The following is a 23,054-nucleotide window of genomic DNA, read 5'->3' on the forward strand; positions in this document are numbered from 1 at the left end:
ACCGTGACAGTCCCCGCCCCCCGTACCCGCACGCAAGCCCGCAAAAGGGCGGAGACGCAAACGCAGACGTACACCTCTCACCCCGCCCTCCAACTCTGTGATCACCGTGCCAGTCCCAGACAGGCTGCCAATCGGAACCGAGCCGACCACTAGGAAGGGTGGGAGTAGCGGACTTACGGAGCGGTTTGGACCCCGGAAGAGCAATCTCTCCGTGGCCAATCACCGCCCAGAATACTTTCTGACCCTGTCTCCCATTCCCGGGAGCCAATCTCTAGCCCCGTTGCGATCCCCAGTTGGCTGTGACCATATGGAAACGAAGGGGTGGATTTGGAGTCGATACAAAGATGGTTGAATCCTGAGACTCGCTGTCCACTCGTGCTCGAATGCCACAGGAAGAGAGCGCGGAAGGAATGGGGTTGTACCCAGCGGCGCCATGCTTGCCTCTCCGGGAAATGCGGTTGATGCCCTACGCGGCGAAAGGGTACCCTCGTGTTGTCACATAATGGATTATTCCAGAACGGATTATTCCATTATTCAGAATGGATTATCCCTCCTACCCCCAGTGGTACCTCCCTGAGTGGGATGGTCTCACCTCCGCCCCTCAGTGGTACTTCCCACGACGGATGTTTCATCTCGCGCGCCCCTTGGTGGTGGGATAGGGGAAGAGCAGATGCAGACGTTCGTGTACCATTGCGCGTTAGTCCCCAAAGGCAGGGAGGGCCGAGATAGGACGAAAACCCCACAACTCAGTGGTGTCTTGGACTTGGGGAGAAGGCTTCCTAAACGGAAAACTTCCTGCTTTTAGTGGCACCATTAAAGAGGGAGCTTTACAAGGGGTTTTCTCTGTGCCGGGCATTGGGCTTGCTTGTGCCTCCCCCGGGTAATACTGACTAGGTCTGGTGGGGGAAGCCAGCCAGTTCCTCAACAGGCAGGACTGGGCTCCGAGATCCTGGTGCAGGGCAGGCCGTTGTTCTTGAATGTGATTACAAGTGAAAAGGACAGCAGGACCGTCTGTACTGTTAGGAAAATGGCCATCTCCCAGGGGTCGCAAGGACAGTGAGTACGTGAGATAAAGTCCATGGGCTTTGTCATGTACCCTGTTGGAATCCTGGGCCCGTCTAGCTATGCCTCGCAGAACAGCTAGGTGTGGAATACAACTCGGAGAAAAAAGGACAACCGGAAAAGTCACCGCGGCCACACACGCATGCACGCACAAGCACACAGAGCTCTCAAAATTCTAACTCTGCGACCAGTACCAGAGAGACGGCCAATGGGAATGTGGCACGTGGGACTTCAGGCCCCGCTTTGGGACCCCGAGACCTATTTTTGGCCTCTCGTCGTGGCCAATCAATAACCCAAAACGAATCTTGACCCCGCATCCCGGAGCCAATCTCCTGCTCCGACGCTGACCCCAGTAGGATGTGACCATTTAGAAACGAGGGGGTGAGGTTAGAGCAGATACAAAGAAGGCTGCAGCATGGGACTCAGTGTCCGCTCCGGCTCAAATGCTGTAGGAGAACAGAGTGGAGCAAAGAAAGTTGGACCCAGTGGCACCATGCGTGCCTCTCCCGGGAACTGTGGCTGATGCCCTAGGTGGTTTAAGGGGACCCTCAGTGTTGGAACATAACGCATTATTCCATAATGGAGCCGCCTCCCTAACGGTACCCTCCTGAGTGGATGGCCTTACCTCCGCCCCTCAGTGGTACATCCCAGGACAGAACTGTTTCATCTCGCGCGCCCCATGGTGGTGGCATCGCAGAAGAGCCCATTCAGACGCCCTTGGACCATTCCAGGCTGATCCACAGAGGGAGGGAGGATACAGCTAGGATGAAAACCTCACAATTCGCTGGAGTGGTGGACTCGGCAAGAAGTCTTCCTAAACAGATACTTACCTCCCTGAAGTGGCACCACTATAACAGGGAGCTTTAACAAGCGTTTTCTCTGTGCTGGGCATCGGGCTTGTTTATGCCTCACTGGGTCATACAGAACAGGCCTACTGGCGGAAGCCAGCCAAAGTCCCTCAGGGGCAGGAGGGAGAAAGGTCCCGACTGGGCTCCGAAGTCCTGATGAGGGGGCAGGCCTCTGTCCTTGACTGTGAGTACTGGGGGAAAAGGACAACGGGACCTTTGCTTGTTAGGTAAAGTCCATCTCGCAGGGGTTGCTATGCCCCTGAGTATGTGAGATAAAGTCCACAGGATTTGTCACTATCCTGTTACCTCTGAACATGTTCCCTGGCAGAATTCTAGGCCTGTCTAGCTCTACTTCTCTGAACAACTTTGAATCTCTCTATTCATTCCTTCCCTCCAAGGATGCATCAAACTGAATTATCGGTGTCAGGAGAGAAAAAAAAAAAAAACCTCTCATGGAGCTTACATTCTTTTGAAATCATACAGCCCCCAAAGGTATGTGATTTGTCAGGTGTTGGTAACTGCTGTGATTAAAATTAAATCAGAATTGTCAAATAGAGAGGAGGGGGCCTATCTAGAAAGAGCAGTCAGGGAAGGTCTTTCTAAGATTGTGACATTTGAGCGGAAACCTAGAGGAGAGGAACATCTGAAAGAGATGCATGCCCCCCCCTCCCCCGAGTTCGGTACGGGTCAGTGGAAAAGTTCCGGGGTGTAACTCAGTCTGTCATGTGTGAGAAGGTGAGGAGGCTGATTTGGCTGGCTCAGCATGATGGAGGGAGGGGTAGGAGATCTGGTGAAGGGGTAATGAGGGCCAGGTCCTGTAGAGCCTTCTGGGCCATGGTGAGGACTTTGTCTTGAGCCTCCAGAGGCCTTTTAGCAGAGAATTCCCGTGTGTCTCTCTGAGGCCAGAGGCCCAAGTCGCCCCCTTGAGGAGGTGGAGCTCTTGGTTTACCCCAAAGAAGAGCCCCCTCCCCAGCCTCTCTGGGGAAGCTGAACATGCTCTCCTGGAAGATTATGGAGACTCAAGGGGAATCCCCCCAACTGCTCCCCATGAATATCCATGTCCAAAGATGATATGCTCATGTGGGGAAAAGCAAGGGCCCTCATGGTGTGAGCGAGGTCACACCCTGTCCTGTACAAAAGCACAGGAGGGAAACGAATAGAGATTGGAACAGAGAGTAGAAGAAGAATAAATATAATCAATGAAACCGAATGTTGTTTCTTTGAAAAGAGCAGTACGAATTCATAAAATTGCACCCAGAGAGACACAGAAAATGATAAATCCTGCCTCATAGCACAGGGTGCTATATCTAGTCACTTGTGATGGAACATGATGGAGGATAATTTGGGAAAAGAATACACACACACACACACACACACACACACACACACTTCTGGGTCAGTTTGCTGTACAGCAGAAATTGACAGAACAGTATAAATCATTACAATAGAAAAAATAAAAATCTTAAAGAATGATAAAAAGACACAACAATATGAGGAATGACACAGATATAAATGTAAAATGATCTAACAAAATGGGGACACATATTGTGTTCATAGGTTGATAAATGCAATATAATTGGGATGTCAACAGTCCCCAAAAAGATCCATCAATGTCATACAATTCCAATGTAAAATGCCAGCAGGATTTTTTGGTACATATAGACTGATTACAAACTTTCTGTGGTAAGGCAAAGGCAAATGAACGAGAATAGCCAAATTAATTTTCGAAAAGTAAACTGGAGGACTAACACCAACTTTAACATTTACCATGCAGCTTCAGCCAACATATGTTAACGTAAGTGTCCAAGTAAGGATGAATGGGTAAAGAAAACGTGGTGACATACACAATGGGGTATTATTCAGCCATAAAAAGTAGAGTCCTGCCTTTTGCAACAACATGGATGGACGTTGAAGGCTAAGTGAAAGAGGTCAGAGAGAGAAAGGCAAATGCATGTTCTCTCTTACATCTGGAATCTGAACAAAGTCTAAGTCACAGAAATAGAGTTTAGAATGGTGCTTGCCAGGGGCTGGGGGAAATGGTGGTCAAAGGGTACAAACTTCTAGCTATAAGATGAATAAGTTATGGGGATCTAACGTAGAGCATGGTGACGATACTTAATATTGTATTATGTACTGAAAATTAAGTGGCGCAGTGGGTTAAGGACCCAGTGTTTTCACTGCCATGGCTCGGGTGGCTGCTGTGGAGTGGGGTCGAGCCCTGGACCAGGAACTTCCTCATCCTTCAGAGCAGCCAAAAACAAAACAACACACACACACACACACACACACACACACACACACACACACACAGAGAGAGAGAGAGAGAGAGAGAAATAAAAGGAAAAGAGAGAAGAACTGAAATGTTATCACCAAAAAATTCTTAAAAACATAATGATGTGAGTGGATACAGTGCTAACTAACCGTATTGTGGTAATCATTTTGCCATATATGTGTATCAAATCATGATATTGAGCACCTGAAACTTTCATGGTTTGAGTCGGTAATACCTCAATAAACCTGGAAGAATGAAAGAGTCTCTGGTTTTTCAAGTGGGATTGCCTTTGCCTTCAAGCTGTATTCTCTGTCCCCTTGACACATCCTCCTCATTCCTTGAACTTTTCCTTACTGCTGACATGACAAGTGAAGCCAGCCTCATTTATACTCTCCCTCCTCGGCCTGGGAACCCAGCATTTAGTGGAGAATGGAATTTGGAAGCTAGGATCTGGGACGGGGTGTACTTATTGCCATTGGGATCTTGCTGCTTCCACATCTACATGTAAGTATCTGTCTACATGTGCACACTTATCTACTGAAAACCAGGCCTTCTCATGGAGAACTTCCAATTCCAGCAGAACACCTCAGAATGTGTTCTGCTTTACTTCTTTTCCATATCAGAAATTCCCTTTTCCAGAAGGGGCAGACGTGGCGCCCACTATCCTCAAACATTTGCTGAGGTGATGAATTCCCAACGTAAACAAGCCATCCCTCCTCCACTGAGGTCCTCCTCACATGCTGCACTGACCCATCCCTTGCCCTTGACCTCCTCACCCCAACTCAAGCTTGAATCCCTGAGCCAGTTAGCCTGCACCCTCGCCCAAACCCAGGGGTATTCTCCTTACTGCCTTGCGCTCTGACTCTGCAAGTTGAATGTCCCTACACGCCTACACTTGTCTTGTCCTCAAGCACCAAGTGGCTTTAGGACTGAACTGCTCAGGCCCAAGAGAGAGGGAAGGAAAGAAATGGCAGAGACGGGGAAAAGGTGAGTATATCCTCATATGATCAGTTAAACAAGGTGAACTGGGCCAAATCCAAGCAATATGATGAAGCCAGTGGGTTTTTTCTCACTGTCTTCCAGCTTCTCCTTCCTGCCCCTCTCCTTTGCCCCAGTCCCTTTCTCATTCCTAAAGCCCTGCCCCCCATCAAGAGTAGAAACGTTATGAGGGGCAGGACTCCCGTATTATAAGTGATGTTGGCTGTTTGGCTGACATTCAGTGTGGATGGTGTCCTCCCTGTGGCTCTACCACTCAAGCCCTCTGTCTCTCATGACGGACTAGAAGGTTTCACCCCTCTTCGGTAATGTCAAGCATAAGCAGGGAGAAGGTGCAAGACACATCTTGGAGCCCCGGGTCCTTCATCTGTGAAACGGGGAGGACCACAAGCTGTGGGACAAAGAGCCAGAGCAGCACCAGACACCAGTTCAATGAGTGCTCGGAGCCAAAGCCAGGGCATCACAGGACTCCTTCTTGAGACCCAGAAGCACCTCAAGTAGATGTCCCCGCCAGGACTGCTGCATCTGCTCCTTCTTCCGCCTGGAATGCTCTTCCTTCAGGTAATCCCATGGCCTTCTCCCTCGCTTTCTCCAGCTGTCTGCGCGATCGTCACCTTTCAGATAGACCTGCCTTTGCCTTTGTTACCCCGAGGAAAACAGAAACATCCTCACCCCATGCCCCTTCCCCTGATCCAGCCTTTTCTGTCTACATTGCACCTGCCACCTTTGATGTGCTCTAATGTGTTTACCGAGCACCTCTATGAAAGGAGAGGCTCTGTCAGTTCTGTCCTGTCCGAAACTCCTAGAACAGTACTCAGAAAACACTTGCTGAGCCATGGCTGGGAATCAGCCCTTTACACTGTTACAGTACACTGTTACACAGGTACTGCCCATGATGGCCATTGGCCCCATTTAATTCATTATGATACATAGTGCAACTCCAGAAGAGAAGTGACTTGCTCAAGACACACAACCAGCACGTGGGGTTCGCGGCTTTGGAATCCTATCTACCAGGTTCCAAACCCCTCCGTTCCTGGACAGAGACTTTAAGGCCAAAACGGTAAGAGACGTTACTCCTGACACCCAAACCCCAAACAGCTGAGATCCTCTACGCCTTTGGACAAAGCCTTCCCAAAGCAGCTCAGAGACTTCATAAGTTGGTAGTCAGAATCGCAAATAGCTCAGACACCTCACAGTCCGGGGTGCACACGCCTACAGAGCAGTCTAAAACCCAGTGACTCCAAAGCTCAGAAAGTGCATACCCAAATATACAAGGCAGACAAAGCCTAAGGCTCTTTGAACCATGGCTCCCAAAATCCAGTTAGATAAACTATTCCGTTCACCAAAAACTCCCCAAAGCGCTCAAAGACATCACATGGACCCAACTAGCATCTATGATGTCAGGCGTAGCGATACATAGCTTCGAACTGCATGACACACGTTACTTCCCAGGGAGAGACACCAAACAAACTCAGAGACCTCTCTCTGGACTTTACGTGAATCTGTGCGATTGACCATGGGGAACCACAAGCTCCAGAATGTGGGCTCGACAAGACTGAAAGAGCTCACGTGAAGACAGCACCGTCACTCCGCACAGCCAGCGACTGAGCCTAACCGCGCTACTGACCGGGGCAGCTACGATACCCCTTCCGGACAGTCAGTAGCACAGACCCGCTCGGAGAAAATGTAGTGTGAAAAATACCCGCACGCGCAAGCGCACGGAAATGCACGCACGCACGCATGCGCAAGCGCAAAGACGCATACGTTCACCTCTCACGCTGCGCTTCAACTCTGCGACCTCGGGGCCCCCCCAAACAGACGGCCAATCGGAACTGGGCAGACGACTACGGAGGGTGGGAGTAGAGGACTTCCGTCGCTGGTTGGGACAACGGAAGAGCAATCTCGCCCTGACCAATCATCACTCATAATCCTTTCCGACCCCTCCCACCGCCTCCGGGAGCCAATCCCTTGCCCCGTTGCCGTCAGCCCCAGCTAGAGGTGACCATATAGAAACGAAGGGGTGAACTTGGAGTAGGTAGAAAGAAGGCTGCATCCTGGTATTCAGTGTGTACTCGTGCTCGAATGCTCCGGGAAGACGGAGAGGATACAATGGGGATGGACCCAGCGGCTCCATGAGAGCCTCCTCCGGGAACTGTGGTTAACGCCCTCCGCAGTGTACGTGAACCCTCAGTATTGGAACACGATGGATTATTCCAGAACGACCGCCTCCTACCCTCTAATGGTACCTTCCGAGTGAATGGTCTTACCTCCGGCCCTGTCAGTGGTACGTCCCATGACAGATGTTCCATCTCGCGCGCCCCTTGGTGGTGTCATCGGGGAACAGCCGATGCAGATGTTAGTGGACTATTCCAGGGTGGTCCCCAAAGGGAGGGAGGGCAAAGTTAGGATTAAAACCTCACAATTCGCTGGAGTCTTGGACCCGGCAAAAAGTCTTGCTAAACAGAAATGTACTTCTTTGTAGTGGCACCAAGCGTTTTCTCTGTGCTGGGCATTGGGCTTGCTTGCGCCTCCCTGGGTAATATAGAATAGGTGTAGTGCGGCAAGCCAGCCAGGGTTCCTCAAGGGGCAGGGGGGAGAAAGGTCCCGACGGGTCTCTGATGTCCTGGTGAGGGGCAGGCCTCTGTCCTTGACTGTGAGTACTAGGGGAAAAAGAGAGCAGGACCTTTGGTTCTGTTAGGAAAAAGGCCCTCTTGGAGTTCCCGTCGTGGCGCAGTGGTTAACGAGTCCGACTAGGAACCATGAGGTTGTGGGTTTGATCCCTGGCCTTGCTCAGTGGGTTAAGGATTCGGCGTTGCCCTGAGCTGTGATGTAGGTTGCAGACGTGGCTCGGATCCTGCGTTGCTGTGGCTCTGGCGTAGGCCGGTGGCTACAGCTCCGATTGGACCCTTGGCCTGGGAACCTCCATATGCCTCGGGAGCGGACCTAGCAAAGACAGAAAGACAAAAAAAAAAAAAAAAAAAGGCCATCTCCCAGTGGTCTCTCTGTCCCTGAGGACGTGAGATAAAGTCCACAGGATTTGTCACCATCCTGTTACCTCTGAACATGTTCCCTGGCAGAATTCTTGGCTTGTCTAGCTATGCCTCCCTCAAGAACTTTGCATCTGTTTATTCATTCCTTACCTCATTCATTCCTTCTCTCTAAAGTATATGTCAAGCACAATTATGGGTGTTGGGAAAGAGAAGAAAAACAACCCTTGCTCTCATGGAGGGTCTATTCTATTCAGCCCCCAAAGGTATGTGATTTGTCAGGTGTTGGTAACTGCTGTGATTAAAATTAAATCAGAATCGTCAAATAGAGAGGAGGGGGCCTATCTAGAAAGAGCAGTCAGGGAAGGTCTTTCTAAGATTGTGACATTTGAGCGGAAACCTAGAGGAGAGGAACATCTGAAAGAGATGCATGCCCCCCCCCTCCCCCGAGTTCGGTACGGGTCAGTGGAAAAGTTCCGGGGTGTAACTCAGTCTGTCATGTGTGAGAAGGTGAGGAGGCTGATTTGGCTGGCTCAGCATGATGGAGGGAGGGGTAGGAGATCTGGTGAAGGGGTAATGAGGGCCAGGTCCTGTAGAGCCTTCTGGGCCATGGTGAGGACTTTGTCTTGAGCCTCCAGAGGCCTTTTTAGCAGAGAATTCCCGTGTGTCTCTCTGAGGCCAGAGGCCCAAGTCGCCCCCTTGAGGAGGTGGAGCTCTTGGTTTACCCCAAAGAAGAGCCCCCTCCCCAGCCTCTCTGGGGAAGCTGAACATGCTCTCCTGGAAGATTATGGAGACTCAAGGGGAATCCCCCCAACTGCTCCCCATGAATATCCATGTCCAAAGATGATATGCTCATGTGGGGAAAAGCAAGGGCCCTCATGGTGTGAGCGAGGTCACACCCTGTCCTGTACAAAAGCACAGGAGGGAAACGAATAGAGATTGGAACAGAGAGTAGAAGAAGAATAAATATAATCAATGAAACCGAATGTTGTTTCTTTGAAAAGAGCAGTACGAATTCATAAAATTGCACCCAGAGAGACACAGAAAATGATAAATCCTGCCTCATAGCACAGGGTGCTATATCTAGTCACTTGTGATGGAACATGATGGAGGATAATTTGGGAAAAGAATACACACACACACACACACACACACACACACACACTTCTGGGTCAGTTTGCTGTACAGCAGAAATTGACAGAACAGTATAAATCATTACAATAGAAAAAATAAAAATCTTAAAGAATGATAAAAAGACACAACAATATGAGGAATGACACAGATATAAATGTAAAATGATCTAACAAAATGGGGACACATATTGTGTTCATAGGTTGATAAATGCAATATAATTGGGATGTCAACAGTCCCCAAAAAGATCCATCAATGTCATACAATTCCAATGTAAAATGCCAGCAGGATTTTTTGGTACATATAGACTGATTACAAACTTTCTGTGGTAAGGCAAAGGCAAATGAACGAGAATAGCCAAATTAATTTTCGAAAAGTAAACTGGAGGACTAACACCAACTTTAACATTTACCATGCAGCTTCAGCCAACATATGTTAACGTAAGTGTCCAAGTAAGGATGAATGGGTAAAGAAAACGTGGTGACATACACAATGGGGTATTATTCAGCCATAAAAAGTAGAGTCCTGCCTTTTGCAACAACATGGATGGACGTTGAAGGCTAAGTGAAAGAGGTCAGAGAGAGAAAGGCAAATGCATGTTCTCTCTTACATCTGGAATCTGAACAAAGTCTAAGTCACAGAAATAGAGTTTAGAATGGTGCTTGCCAGGGGCTGGGGGAAATGGTGGTCAAAGGGTACAAACTTCTAGCTATAAGATGAATAAGTTATGGGGATCTAACGTAGAGCATGGTGACGATACTTAATATTGTATTATGTACTGAAAATTAAGTGGCGCAGTGGGTTAAGGACCCAGTGTTTTCACTGCCATGGCTCGGGTGGCTGCTGTGGAGTGGGGTCGAGCCCTGGACCAGGAACTTCCTCATCCTTCAGAGCAGCCAAAAACAAAACAACACACACACACACACACACACACACACACACACACACACACAGAGAGAGAGAGAGAGAGAGAGAGAGAGAGAAATAAAAGGAAAAGAGAGAAGAACTGAAATGTTATCACCAAAAAATTCTTAAAAACATAATGATGTGAGTGGATACAGTGCTAACTAACCGTATTGTGGTAATCATTTTGCCATATATGTGTATCAAATCATGATATTGAGCACCTGAAACTTTCATGGTTTGAGTCGGTAATACCTCAATAAACCTGGAAGAATGAAAGAGTCTCTGGTTTTTCAAGTGGGATTGCCTTTGCCTTCAAGCTGTATTCTCTGTCCCCTTGACACATCCTCCTCATTCCTTGAACTTTTCCTTACTGCTGACATGACAAGTGAAGCCAGCCTCATTTATACTCTCCCTCCTCGGCCTGGGAACCCAGCATTTAGTGGAGAATGGAATTTGGAAGCTAGGATCTGGGACGGGGTGTACTTATTGCCATTGGGATCTTGCTGCTTCCACATCTACATGTAAGTATCTGTCTACATGTGCACACTTATCTACTGAAAACCAGGCCTTCTCATGGAGAACTTCCAATTCCAGCAGAACACCTCAGAATGTGTTCTGCTTTACTTCTTTTCCATATCAGAAATTCCCTTTTCCAGAAGGGGCAGACGTGGCGCCCACTATCCTCAAACATTTGCTGAGGTGATGAATTCCCAACGTAAACAAGCCATCCCTCCTCCACTGAGGTCCTCCTCACATGCTGCACTGACCCATCCCTTGCCCTTGACCTCCTCACCCCAACTCAAGCTTGAATCCCTGAGCCAGTTAGCCTGCACCCTCGCCCAAACCCAGGGGTATTCTCCTTACTGCCTTGCGCTCTGACTCTGCAAGTTGAATGTCCCTACACGCCTACACTTGTCTTGTCCTCAAGCACCAAGTGGCTTTAGGACTGAACTGCTCAGGCCCAAGAGAGAGGGAAGGAAAGAAATGGCAGAGACGGGGAAAAGGTGAGTATATCCTCATATGATCAGTTAAACAAGGTGAACTGGGCCAAATCCAAGCAATATGATGAAGCCAGTGGGTTTTTTCTCACTGTCTTCCAGCTTCTCCTTCCTGCCCCTCTCCTTTGCCCCAGTCCCTTTCTCATTCCTAAAGCCCTGCCCCCCATCAAGAGTAGAAACGTTATGAGGGGCAGGACTCCCGTATTATAAGTGATGTTGGCTGTTTGGCTGACATTCAGTGTGGATGGTGTCCTCCCTGTGGCTCTACCACTCAAGCCCTCTGTCTCTCATGACGGACTAGAAGGTTTCACCCCTCTTCGGTAATGTCAAGCATAAGCAGGGAGAAGGTGCAAGACACATCTTGGAGCCCCGGGTCCTTCATCTGTGAAACGGGGAGGACCACAAGCTGTGGGACAAAGAGCCAGAGCAGCACCAGACACCAGTTCAATGAGTGCTCGGAGCCAAAGCCAGGGCATCACAGGACTCCTTCTTGAGACCCAGAAGCACCTCAAGTAGATGTCCCCGCCAGGACTGCTGCATCTGCTCCTTCTTCCGCCTGGAATGCTCTTCCTTCAGGTAATCCCATGGCCTTCTCCCTCGCTTTCTCCAGCTGTCTGCGCGATCGTCACCTTTCAGATAGACCTGCCTTTGCCTTTGTTACCCCGAGGAAAACAGAAACATCCTCACCCCATGCCCCTTCCCCTGATCCAGCCTTTTCTGTCTACATTGCACCTGCCACCTTTGATGTGCTCTAATGTGTTTACCGAGCACCTCTATGAAAGGAGAGGCTCTGTCAGTTCTGTCCTGTCCGAAACTCCTAGAACAGTACTCAGAAAACACTTGCTGAGCCATGGCTGGGAATCAGCCCTTTACACTGTTACAGTACACTGTTACACAGGTACTGCCCATGATGGCCATTGGCCCCATTTAATTCATTATGATACATAGTGCAACTCCAGAAGAGAAGTGACTTGCTCAAGACACACAACCAGCACGTGGGGTTCGCGGCTTTGGAATCCTATCTACCAGGTTCCAAACCCCTCCGTTCCTGGACAGAGACTTTAAGGCCAAAACGGTAAGAGACGTTACTCCTGACACCCAAACCCCAAACAGCTGAGATCCTCTACGCCTTTGGACAAAGCCTTCCCAAAGCAGCTCAGAGACTTCATAAGTTGGTAGTCAGAATCGCAAATAGCTCAGACACCTCACAGTCCGGGGTGCACACGCCTACAGAGCAGTCTAAAACCCAGTGACTCCAAAGCTCAGAAAGTGCATACCCAAATATACAAGGCAGACAAAGCCTAAGGCTCTTTGAACCATGGCTCCCAAAATCCAGTTAGATAAACTATTCCGTTCACCAAAAACTCCCCAAAGCGCTCAAAGACATCACATGGACCCAACTAGCATCTATGATGTCAGGCGTAGCGATACATAGCTTCGAACTGCATGACACACGTTACTTCCCAGGGAGAGACACCAAACAAACTCAGAGACCTCTCTCTGGACTTTACGTGAATCTGTGCGATTGACCATGGGGAACCACAAGCTCCAGAATGTGGGCTCGACAAGACTGAAAGAGCTCACGTGAAGACAGCACCGTCACTCCGCACAGCCAGCGACTGAGCCTAACCGCGCTACTGACCGGGGCAGCTACGATACCCCTTCCGGACAGTCAGTAGCACAGACCCGCTCGGAGAAAATGTAGTGTGAAAAATACCCGCACGCGCAAGCGCACGGAAATGCACGCACGCACGCATGCGCAAGCGCAAAGACGCATACGTTCACCTCTCACGCTGCGCTTCAACTCTGCGACCTCGGGGCCCCCCCAAACAGACGGCCAATCGGAACTGGGCAGACGACTACGGAGGGTGGGAGTAGAGGACTTCCGTCGCTGGTTGGGACAACGGAAGAGCAATCTCGCCCTGACCAATCATCACTCATAATCCTTTCCGACCCCTCCCACCGCCTCCGGGAGCCAATCCCTTGCCCCGTTGCCGTCAGCCCCAGCTAGAGGTGACCATATAGAAACGAAGGGGTGAACTTGGAGTAGGTAGAAAGAAGGCTGCATCCTGGTATTCAGTGTGTACTCGTGCTCGAATGCTCCGGGAAGACGGAGAGGATACAATGGGGATGGACCCAGCGGCTCCATGAGAGCCTCCTCCGGGAACTGTGGTTAACGCCCTCCGCAGTGTACGTGAACCCTCAGTATTGGAACACGATGGATTATTCCAGAACGACCGCCTCCTACCCTCTAATGGTACCTTCCGAGTGAATGGTCTTACCTCCGGCCCTGTCAGTGGTACGTCCCATGACAGATGTTCCATCTCGCGCGCCCCTTGGTGGTGTCATCGGGGAACAGCCGATGCAGATGTTAGTGGACTATTCCAGGGTGGTCCCCAAAGGGAGGGAGGGCAAAGTTAGGATTAAAACCTCACAATTCGCTGGAGTCTTGGACCCGGCAAAAAGTCTTGCTAAACAGAAATGTACTTCTTTGTAGTGGCACCAAGCGTTTTCTCTGTGCTGGGCATTGGGCTTGCTTGCGCCTCCCTGGGTAATATAGAATAGGTGTAGTGCGGCAAGCCAGCCAGGGTTCCTCAAGGGGCAGGGGGGAGAAAGGTCCCGACGGGTCTCTGATGTCCTGGTGAGGGGCAGGCCTCTGTCCTTGACTGTGAGTACTAGGGGAAAAAGAGAGCAGGACCTTTGGTTCTGTTAGGAAAAAGGCCCTCTTGGAGTTCCCGTCGTGGCGCAGTGGTTAACGAGTCCGACTAGGAACCATGAGGTTGTGGGTTTGATCCCTGGCCTTGCTCAGTGGGTTAAGGATTCGGCGTTGCCCTGAGCTGTGATGTAGGTTGCAGACGTGGCTCGGATCCTGCGTTGCTGTGGCTCTGGCGTAGGCCGGTGGCTACAGCTCCGATTGGACCCTTGGCCTGGGAACCTCCATATGCCTCGGGAGCGGACCTAGCAAAGACAGAAAGACAAAAAAAAAAAAAAAAAAAAGGCCATCTCCCAGTGGTCTCTCTGTCCCTGAGGACGTGAGATAAAGTCCACAGGATTTGTCACCATCCTGTTACCTCTGAACATGTTCCCTGGCAGAATTCTTGGCTTGTCTAGCTATGCCTCCCTCAAGAACTTTGCATCTGTTTATTCATTCCTTACCTCATTCATTCCTTCTCTCTAAAGTATATGTCAAGCACAATTATGGGTGTTGGGAAAGAGAAGAAAAACAACCCTTGCTCTCATGGAGGGTCTATTCTATTCAGCCCCCAAAGGTATGTGATTTGTCAGGTGTTGGTAACTGCTGTGATTAAAATTAAATCAGAATCGTCAAATAGAGAGGAGGGGGCCTATCTAGAAAGAGCAGTCAGGGAAGGTCTTTCTAAGATTGTGACATTTGAGCGGAAACCTAGAGGAGAGGAACATCTGAAAGAGATGCATGCCCCCCCCCTCCCCCGAGTTCGGTACGGGTCAGTGGAAAAGTTCCGGGGTGTAACTCAGTCTGTCATGTGTGAGAAGGTGAGGAGGCTGATTTGGCTGGCTCAGCATGATGGAGGGAGGGGTAGGAGATCTGGTGAAGGGGTAATGAGGGCCAGGTCCTGTAGAGCCTTCTGGGCCATGGTGAGGACTTTGTCTTGAGCCTCCAGAGGCCTTTTTAGCAGAGAATTCCCGTGTGTCTCTCTGAGGCCAGAGGCCCAAGTCGCCCCCTTGAGGAGGTGGAGCTCTTGGTTTACCCCAAAGAAGAGCCCCCTCCCCAGCCTCTCTGGGGAAGCTGAACATGCTCTCCTGGAAGATTATGGAGACTCAAGGGGAATCCCCCCAACTGCTCCCCATGAATATCCATGTCCAAAGATGATATGCTCATGTGGGGAAAAGCAAGGGCCCTCATGGTGTGAGCGAGGTCACACCCTGTCCTGTACAAAAGCACAGGAGGGACAATGTAACAGGCACAGAGAAGACAGAAGGAAAGGTAAAGCATTAGAGAGACAGGGACGTAGAAACTATTTCTGGGAACACAGTGTCCCCACTTAATTACCACCCTCGCGTGGGCCTGCAGCTCTGTCACTGGATGTGGTGTCTGCTCTGCAGGGGATGAGAAGCCCCTCCCGAGGGACTGTCTCTAGGGAATGACTCAGCTGCCTGTGTCCTGGCCTCAGTCACATTACCTTGACACACATCAGGGCCCTCTGCCCCTCAGGACAAAGACATGTTCCCGTTATAGGCAGGTTCATGATGTACGCAAGTTTCCCCACCTCCCTTCTAGCTCTTGACTGGCCTCCTGTTGATCTCAGTGCCAAGAAGGGCTTGAGGGGGAAAGAAGAGTGAAGGATCTCTACATTTTTGGTGGGTCCTTGGGTGCAGTGATGAATCGGATGTATTTCCCAACCTGCTTGGAGGCTCACCTGTACTTTCACTACCCCCTCCACAGGGAAGGTGAGAGTTCCATTCCATACATCAGGAGTCAAGCAGGGTGTTTGATCCAGAGACACAGAAACATATCCTGACGGTGAGTCGGTCCCAGGGTCCTTGTTGTCTCAGGCCAAACCTCCCCCTCCCCATACTCCCACAGCCTGGCCTGGGCTGTGCTGAGCCTTTCCTGCCTCCTCCCAGGAGCCCAAGTTTGCATCCATTTCCTCCTGTCCTCTTGAGCTGAGAACTCCCATCCACCCTGGCCTCAGGCTCCCCATCTGCTAACGGTGACCTCCTTGTTGGGGGTTGGGCAGAGTAACTGCGTGAATATGTGTACATAGGTTTTGTCCCAGGCCCCCTAGCAAGGGTAGGAGTGATGCCACAATATATTGTCCTTATCCTTATCATTACCGTGGTCTCCTGTGAGGTGTACATGACTGAGGACGTGCCCTCCCTGAGGATGGGGACCCTAAGCTTTCATTTCCATGGTCCCAGGGCAGGCATGGGAGACTCACAGCAAACGTGAGATCTCACGCCTTCTTCTAGGACCTGTGAGAGTGAGGCCCATCCTGCCTTCCTCTCCAGAACATTCTGGATTCAGATACGTGAACAGCTCAGAGAACCAACCCTCTGGGAAAAAGACACCCCCCTCCTAAACAGTTCAGAGACCTCATGCCCTGGTACAGAGTCCCACAAAGAGTGCAGACATCTCACATCCTAGACACCACCCACAAACAGCTCAAATACATTACACCTGTCTGCACAGTCCCCAAGCAGCTCAGACAGTTTTGACTGTGGATGCAGAAAAATTAGGATCCCTCAGACAAGGAGAGGCATTCACCCCCCACGGGTTCTGCAAGGGTTAAGGTGTAAAACCCCTGCAGTTGCTGACCAACAGTGCACTCCGAAGGAATTCCGGGTGAAAAACAGGATGAGGCCCTCTGTGCTCTGGACAAGCAGGCCCTTATTTAGTTATGTGCATATCTCAGGAAGAAGTTCAGTGACCCAAGATTCTTCCATCCACAGAAAAGCGTGAACCTCCTTAACCTTAGCTATCTGATTTTTGTGGTTAACAGGAATCTTTTTACCAATACGCATGCTTGACTGCTAGCATTTTCTAGCCCCAGATCATCTCGGTTTCTCCGCTACCTCTCCAGAGCTAACCGAGGAGCTGTCTCCCAGGCTGTAGTCCTCCGGATGACCCCGAGTAAAACTTAAGCCCACAACTCTCAAGTTGTGTGTTTTGCTTTAAGTGCACACCACTCCAGGCAACAGGTCCCCTTCAGCTTAGAGGCCTCACACACCTCCCCCCAGAGCCTAGAGGCTGCACTCTGGGACACAGAGCCACACATCTCCAGTTCTGGGCTGCTGTGTGGGCAGTGACAGTGAGTCTTTGTTCCAACAGGCCAGGGGAGACACCTGGGGAGTTCCCATACCCCCAGTGTCGTCAGTCTTCCCAATGCCCAGCGCAGAGTAGGCAAACACTGGATGTGTGTTGAATGACTGTGTTTTGAGTCAGAAATTCGTCTTAGTCATATATAGTAAACATGCAATCACAGAGCTGTGTGTCGAAGGAAGGTAGCAGCGATCATTAAAAAGCTCTATATATCCATTAATAAGCAGTGATCATTGGATGAGAAGTGATCAGCGATGGTTTCATATTATATCATGGAGAACACTCTGTCCATCAAAAAGGATGAGGGGACTAGTGTGTACCAATCAGAGGCATCTTTTTCCCGGCATGTTGTGGGATGTAGGGAAGCAAATGGGGATGTTCATAGTGGGGCCTAGTGTGTGTGTGTGTGTGTGTGTGTGTTTGTGTGTGCGTGTTTGTTCTTGTTGTTGAAATACAGAGTAATGTGTTTGAAAGAAACCAGGAAATGCCCATAACTAACCCCAGCTGCAAGCACAGGAAACAGAGAGTATGAAGGAATGTCATGACCTGTGTATTCCATGTACTGATATACTAATGGAATCTTTCACGGCAACCCCATACTCACCTATCATTGAATAACTCTTTATAAAGCAAAGTCACAGAGCATTTGAGTGAGGGCATCTGCATGGTGTCCAGGACAGGGTTCTCAAACTCACATGCCCCAGAGCCAGGCAGTTAATGCGCACAGGAGAACCCAGCTCTGGGGAAGGTGAGGAAGAGCAGCACACGGTAAATATTCCCTACCAATCAGCCTCCGGAGTGGGTACTAAAGAAAAGATGGGGCTGGTGCAGACTCCAGAACCTCACAACAACCTTCTCATCATCATGAATAGTAGTAATTGTCAGAATAGCAACATCTACCCTGACAGGACCTCAGAAGTTTCCCCCAACCTCTTCATCTCAGTATGGGCGCACGTGCACACACACATACATCTGCCTCATGAGAAAGATAATGGATCCTCTTCACACAGCATTCAGGAACTAGTTAAGACTTACTTAGGAACTGGTTCTGCCCTGGATAAATTAACGAGTTTGGGTTTATCTTCCCACTGTAAATAACTAAAAAATTGGAAGTGATGGCTTTCAAACCATGCAGGATGTCGATTTCTAAGAGAAGGGGGGGAAATGAGGTGGGCACTGCAGTTTCCCCCAGCTTACTTCCTGGAATGAGTTTCCAGGCATCATTGCAGGGAGAAGAGACCTGAACAGAGGCCAGCATTTCTTCCAGAGTTGAGGAAATAGAGTTCAGCATTCAGGGAAGGCAAGGTAGGTATGATGGAGAGGTGAGGGCTGCAGAGAGAAGAGAGAGAGTTCTCCAGAGCTTAGCAGTTGGTCCCCTAGAAGTGTCATGCTGTATTCTCCACTTTGCTTTTTTTTTGGGGGGACCACACCCTGGGCATGTGGAATTTCCCGGGTGCCACAGCAGCCATCCAGCCACTGCAGTGTTAATGCCAGATCTTTAATCCCCTGCACCACAAGAGAACTCCCCCTGCTGAATTCTGATCTGTTCATTTGTGTGAAGAAGCTACCCAAGGCTAGGGTAAAAACCTCCACAAAAGAGTGGGTGGAAGAACCCCAGAGCTCACAGAGTGATGGAAATATTTTCTATTCTCACCTGCCAGAAGGGAGAAAATTCTCAGAATATGTGTGTATCTTGTAGGTTATTCAGCAAGATACTACCTCAGTTGTGGGTTAAATTAGCCCTAGATTAGTGACTGTTCTTGTCCCATCTAACAATGCCTCAAAGAAAACCTGAAAGAATAAAACCATTTCCAAGTATTTAAAAAGTATCACAGGATAGATCTTAACTTAAAGGAATTATTACTATTTTTATTTCTACTCTTATAAAATCCAGAACCCGGCAATGTAAAATTCTCAATATCTGGCATCCAAGAAAACTTGTATTAAAATAGCTATAGCAATTTTTGATATAGAAAAAATTGACTCAATTATCAACAGCAATTCTCTGATAGAAACAGAGAAGAAAAAAAGACATATTTCATAAAGAGGGACAAAATTAAAACAGACAACAGAATTCTCATCATAATCTATGCCTCTCAAAATTCTCTAATTAGTGTGTCAATGCTTTTTAAAAATTGAACATGAATTGAAAAATGTTTAAGCCAATAATTAAACAAACTAAAAATCTGAGAAAAGTCATTGCCAGAAGATTTGCCCTACAAAGTCTGTTAAGAAGTTCTTTAGGGAGTTCCCGTAGTGGCGCAGTGGTTAACGAATCCGACTAGGAACCATGAGGTTGCGGGTTCCGTCCCTGCCCTTGCTCAGTGGGTTGACGATCCGGTGTTGCCGTGAGCTGTGGTGTAGGTCGCAGACGCGGCTCGGATCCCGCGTTGCTGTGGCTCTGGCGTAGGCCCGTGGCTACAGCTCCGATTTGACCCCTAGCCTGGGAACCTCCATATGCCGCGGGAGCGGCCCAAGAAATAGCAAAAAGCCAAAAAGCCAAAAAAAAAAAAAAAAAAGAAGTTCTTTAGGGAGAAGGAAAGTGATCTCAGAAGGAAATTTGGATCTATGTAATAAGTGAGCAATGCTGGAAAGGTAAGTTTGTCTATAAATATACCTTTAAAATATTTAATTTCTTTAAATAAAAATTGTCTAAAGCAAAAACAGTAGCAATATATTGTGGTATTTGTTACATTTGTAGATATAAAATGTAAGAGAACAATAGCACAAAAGATGGCAGGAAGGAAAGGGAAATATACAATCATAATGTTCTTATATATGAAGTAGTATAATATTAAGTGAAGCCATAATATAAGAAGTTAAAAATGTATATTATGAACTCTAGAGCCACCACTACCAAGACTTTTAAAATCGATGTACAACTAGTAAGCCAACAGTGGAGATAAAATGGAATAATAAAAAACACTCAACTAATCCAAAAGGAAGGAAAGAAATGGAAAATTGGTTATTAAAAAACAGACGTGATAAATAGGAATGCATAGCCAAATGGTAGATTTCAGATTAAACTGCTGGAGTTACCACTGTGTTTTAGGGGATTATGAGCCCAACTAGTATCCATGAGGATGTGGGTTTGATCTCTGGCCTCACTCAGTGGGTTAAGGATCTGGCATTGCTTTGGCTTTTGTGTAGACTGGCAGCTGCAGCTCTAATTTGACTTCTAGCCTGGGAACTTTCATATGTCTCAGCTGTGGCCCTAAAAAGCAAATAAATAAATAAATGAATAAATAAATAAAACTGTTTACATACTAAGCATACTTTGCTTACACATGTCAATTAAAAGACCTAGTTTGTTAGATCACATTATACATGGAAAACAAAAACCCCTTCTTAAATATAAATAAATTAATAATTTAAAATTAAATGAATGGAAAAAGTTTTACTGCCAAATCCTGAATCAAATGGAAGGTGGAGAGGCCAAATTAATATTATCTAAAATATACTTCAGAATGAGGATTTTTACCAAGGATAAATAGGGATAGTACATAATGATGGAGAATTCCATTTATTGAGAAGATATAAAATCATGACTATGCATGCAGTTTCAAAATACAGGAGCCAAAAGCTGGTAGGATGGAAGGAAGAAACAGACAAATCCACAGTTGTGTTGGAGACTTTAACCTTTCTCACTCAGTAATTAATACAAGTGAGAAAAAAAATCAGAAAATTTATAGAAGACTTGAATAACACTATCAACTAACTTAACATAATAGATATTTATAGAAAAACAGCAGCAGAATATATGTTCTTCTAAAGTGCACATGAAATGTTCGCCAAAATTGGTCATTAAAAAAACTCTGAGTTCAAAAGGAATGAAATCTCACAAAGTATATTATATGACTACAGAAGAATTAAATAGAAAATAGCTGTGGAAAGATAACTGGAAAATCACAAACTATTTATAAATTAAACAGCACTTCAAATGAATGCAAGGATCAAAGAAATTGATATTACAACAATTTAAAATTTATGAGGTAATGCTAAAAATTCATAGTGGGAAATTTATAGCATTAAATGCTTGTATTAGAAAAGGAAAAAGGCCAATGATTATTCAAAAATCAATTATCTTCTACCTTAAGAAACTAGTAAAATAAAATCAATTTAACCCCAAAAAGGGGGGTGGGGGGATGTGCCTGGGCTGTGGGGTGGAAATCATGTGAAATCAGATTGTTATGATCATTATACAACTACAGATGTGATAAATTCATTTGAGTAATAAAAAAAAATGGAAAAAAAACCCCAAAGAAAGAGAAGACAAAAATAACAAACATCTTGGCAGAAATCAATTAAATGGAAACCTGAAAATCAGTACCAAAAAAAATCAATGAAACCAATGATTGATAACTTTGAATAGATCAATAAAATAACAAACCTTTAGCCAGATTGATAAAACAAAAGAGAGAAAGAAGGGGTGTTGACACAAATTACCAATTTTAGTGATGCCATAAGGGACATCTGTACAGAGTTTTCAGATATTAAATGCACAATAAGGGAAGATTATAAAAATATTATTCATAATTTCTTGAGAGTATATCTTATGTTAGGTATTCTTACTACACACACACACACACACACACACACACACACAACCTAACAAAAAATAAAAATTAAGGGACATAAATTTTGGGAGGTGTTGGATATGTCCATTACCTTGATTTTGATGATGGTATCATACATCCAAACTCATGAAGTTGTACACATTAAATATATACAGTTTGTTGTATATCAATTATACCTTGATAAAGCTGTTTAAAAAAGGACAGCAGAAAAAAAATCCAAAAAATTTGACACTTAAGTAAAATGAGAACATTCCTTGAAAAATGCTGCCTAGCAAAGGCCACTCAGAAAGAAATAAAGATGAATAACCGTATATCTATTAAAGAATTTATATTCCTTTACCCAATTTTATGAGTCCATTGTTACCCTGACACCAAAACCAGACAAAGACAACACAAGAAAAGAAAATCATAGACCAATATTTTAATAAATATAGACATATTAATCCTCAGCAGAATGCTAGCAAGCTAAATTATATAGCATGAGCAAGTGAGATTTATTCCAGGAAGGCAAAGTTGATTTAACATTAAGAATTTATTATGTTAATATACCATATCAATAGAATAAAGGACAAAAACCACATGATCATCTCAGCTGAATAAAAAGCATTGGACAAAATTCAGCATTCTTTAATGATAAAAACTCAATTAAACTAGAAATAGAAGGAAACATCTTCAACTTAATATAAGTCGTCTACAAACCTCCACAGCTAACACTGTACTTAATGATAAAAGACAGAAATACTTTCCCCTAAAGTCATGCAATGATGTCATCTCCTACCACTTCTATTCCACATTGTTCTGGAGGTTCTGGCCGGGGCAATTCAGCAAGAGAAAGAAATAAAATGAATCTAGACTGGAAAGGAAGTAAAACTTTTCTATTTGCAGATGACATAATACTGTGTATAGAGAATCCTAAAGAACCCACAGAAAAGCTATTAGATCTAATACAGGAGTTCAACAAGGTTACAGAATACAAAATCATACACAGAAGTAAATTATATTTCTATAAACTTGTCATGAATAATTCAAAAGTGAAATTAAGAAAATAGTTCCACTTACAATAGCATCAAAAGGATAATATCAGGAATAAATTTAACAACTGATATACAAGACTTGTACACTGAAAAGTATAAAACATCACTGAATGAAATTAAAGATCTAAATAAGTGGAATGGTATCTCTGTTCATGGATAGGAGGAAGACTAACTATTAAGTTAAGATGACAAAAATCTCCCCTATGGAACTACAGATTCAATGCAATCCCTAACAAAATTTGAACTGCTCTTTCCCCCCAGTAATTAACAAGATGATCCTAGATTTGTAATATATAAAAGGGTACTGGAATAGCAAAAACACTCTTGGAAAAGAACAAAGCTGAAGTAATTATACTTCCCAATTTCAAAACCTACTAAAAAGCTACTTTATTTATTTATTTTTTCCCTGTCATTTTTTCTTAATGAATTTTATTACATTTATA

At 46.5% G+C, this 23,054-nt stretch overlaps 1 long non-coding RNA gene across 11 annotated transcripts in view; it reads left to right on the forward strand.

Moving 5' to 3' along the window:
• Nucleotides 1–13,190: 13,190 nt before the first annotated feature.
• Nucleotides 13,191–23,054, forward strand: part of LOC146394601 (uncharacterized) — a 77,937-nt gene continuing 68,073 nt past the window's right edge. For 10 of the 11 annotated variants that reach the window (XR_014835474.1, XR_014835476.1, XR_014835475.1 and 7 more), the window contains exons 1-2: nucleotides 13,191–13,499; nucleotides 15,624–15,701. This is a non-coding gene — a long non-coding RNA (uncharacterized LOC146394601). Of the gene's footprint in view, nucleotides 13,500–15,623; nucleotides 15,702–16,680; nucleotides 16,819–23,054 lie in introns of those variants that run through there. The other variant, XR_014835482.1, reaches the window with a different exon arrangement.

Source organism: Sus scrofa, chromosome X (assembly GCF_054392235.1).
Source record: "Sus scrofa isolate SSC_HxYL_T2T_F1_AM1 chromosome X, Sscrofa_HxYL_maternal_Yorkshire_Landrace_v2.0, whole genome shotgun sequence".
Classification (NCBI taxonomy): Eukaryota; Metazoa; Chordata; class Mammalia; order Artiodactyla; family Suidae; genus Sus; species Sus scrofa.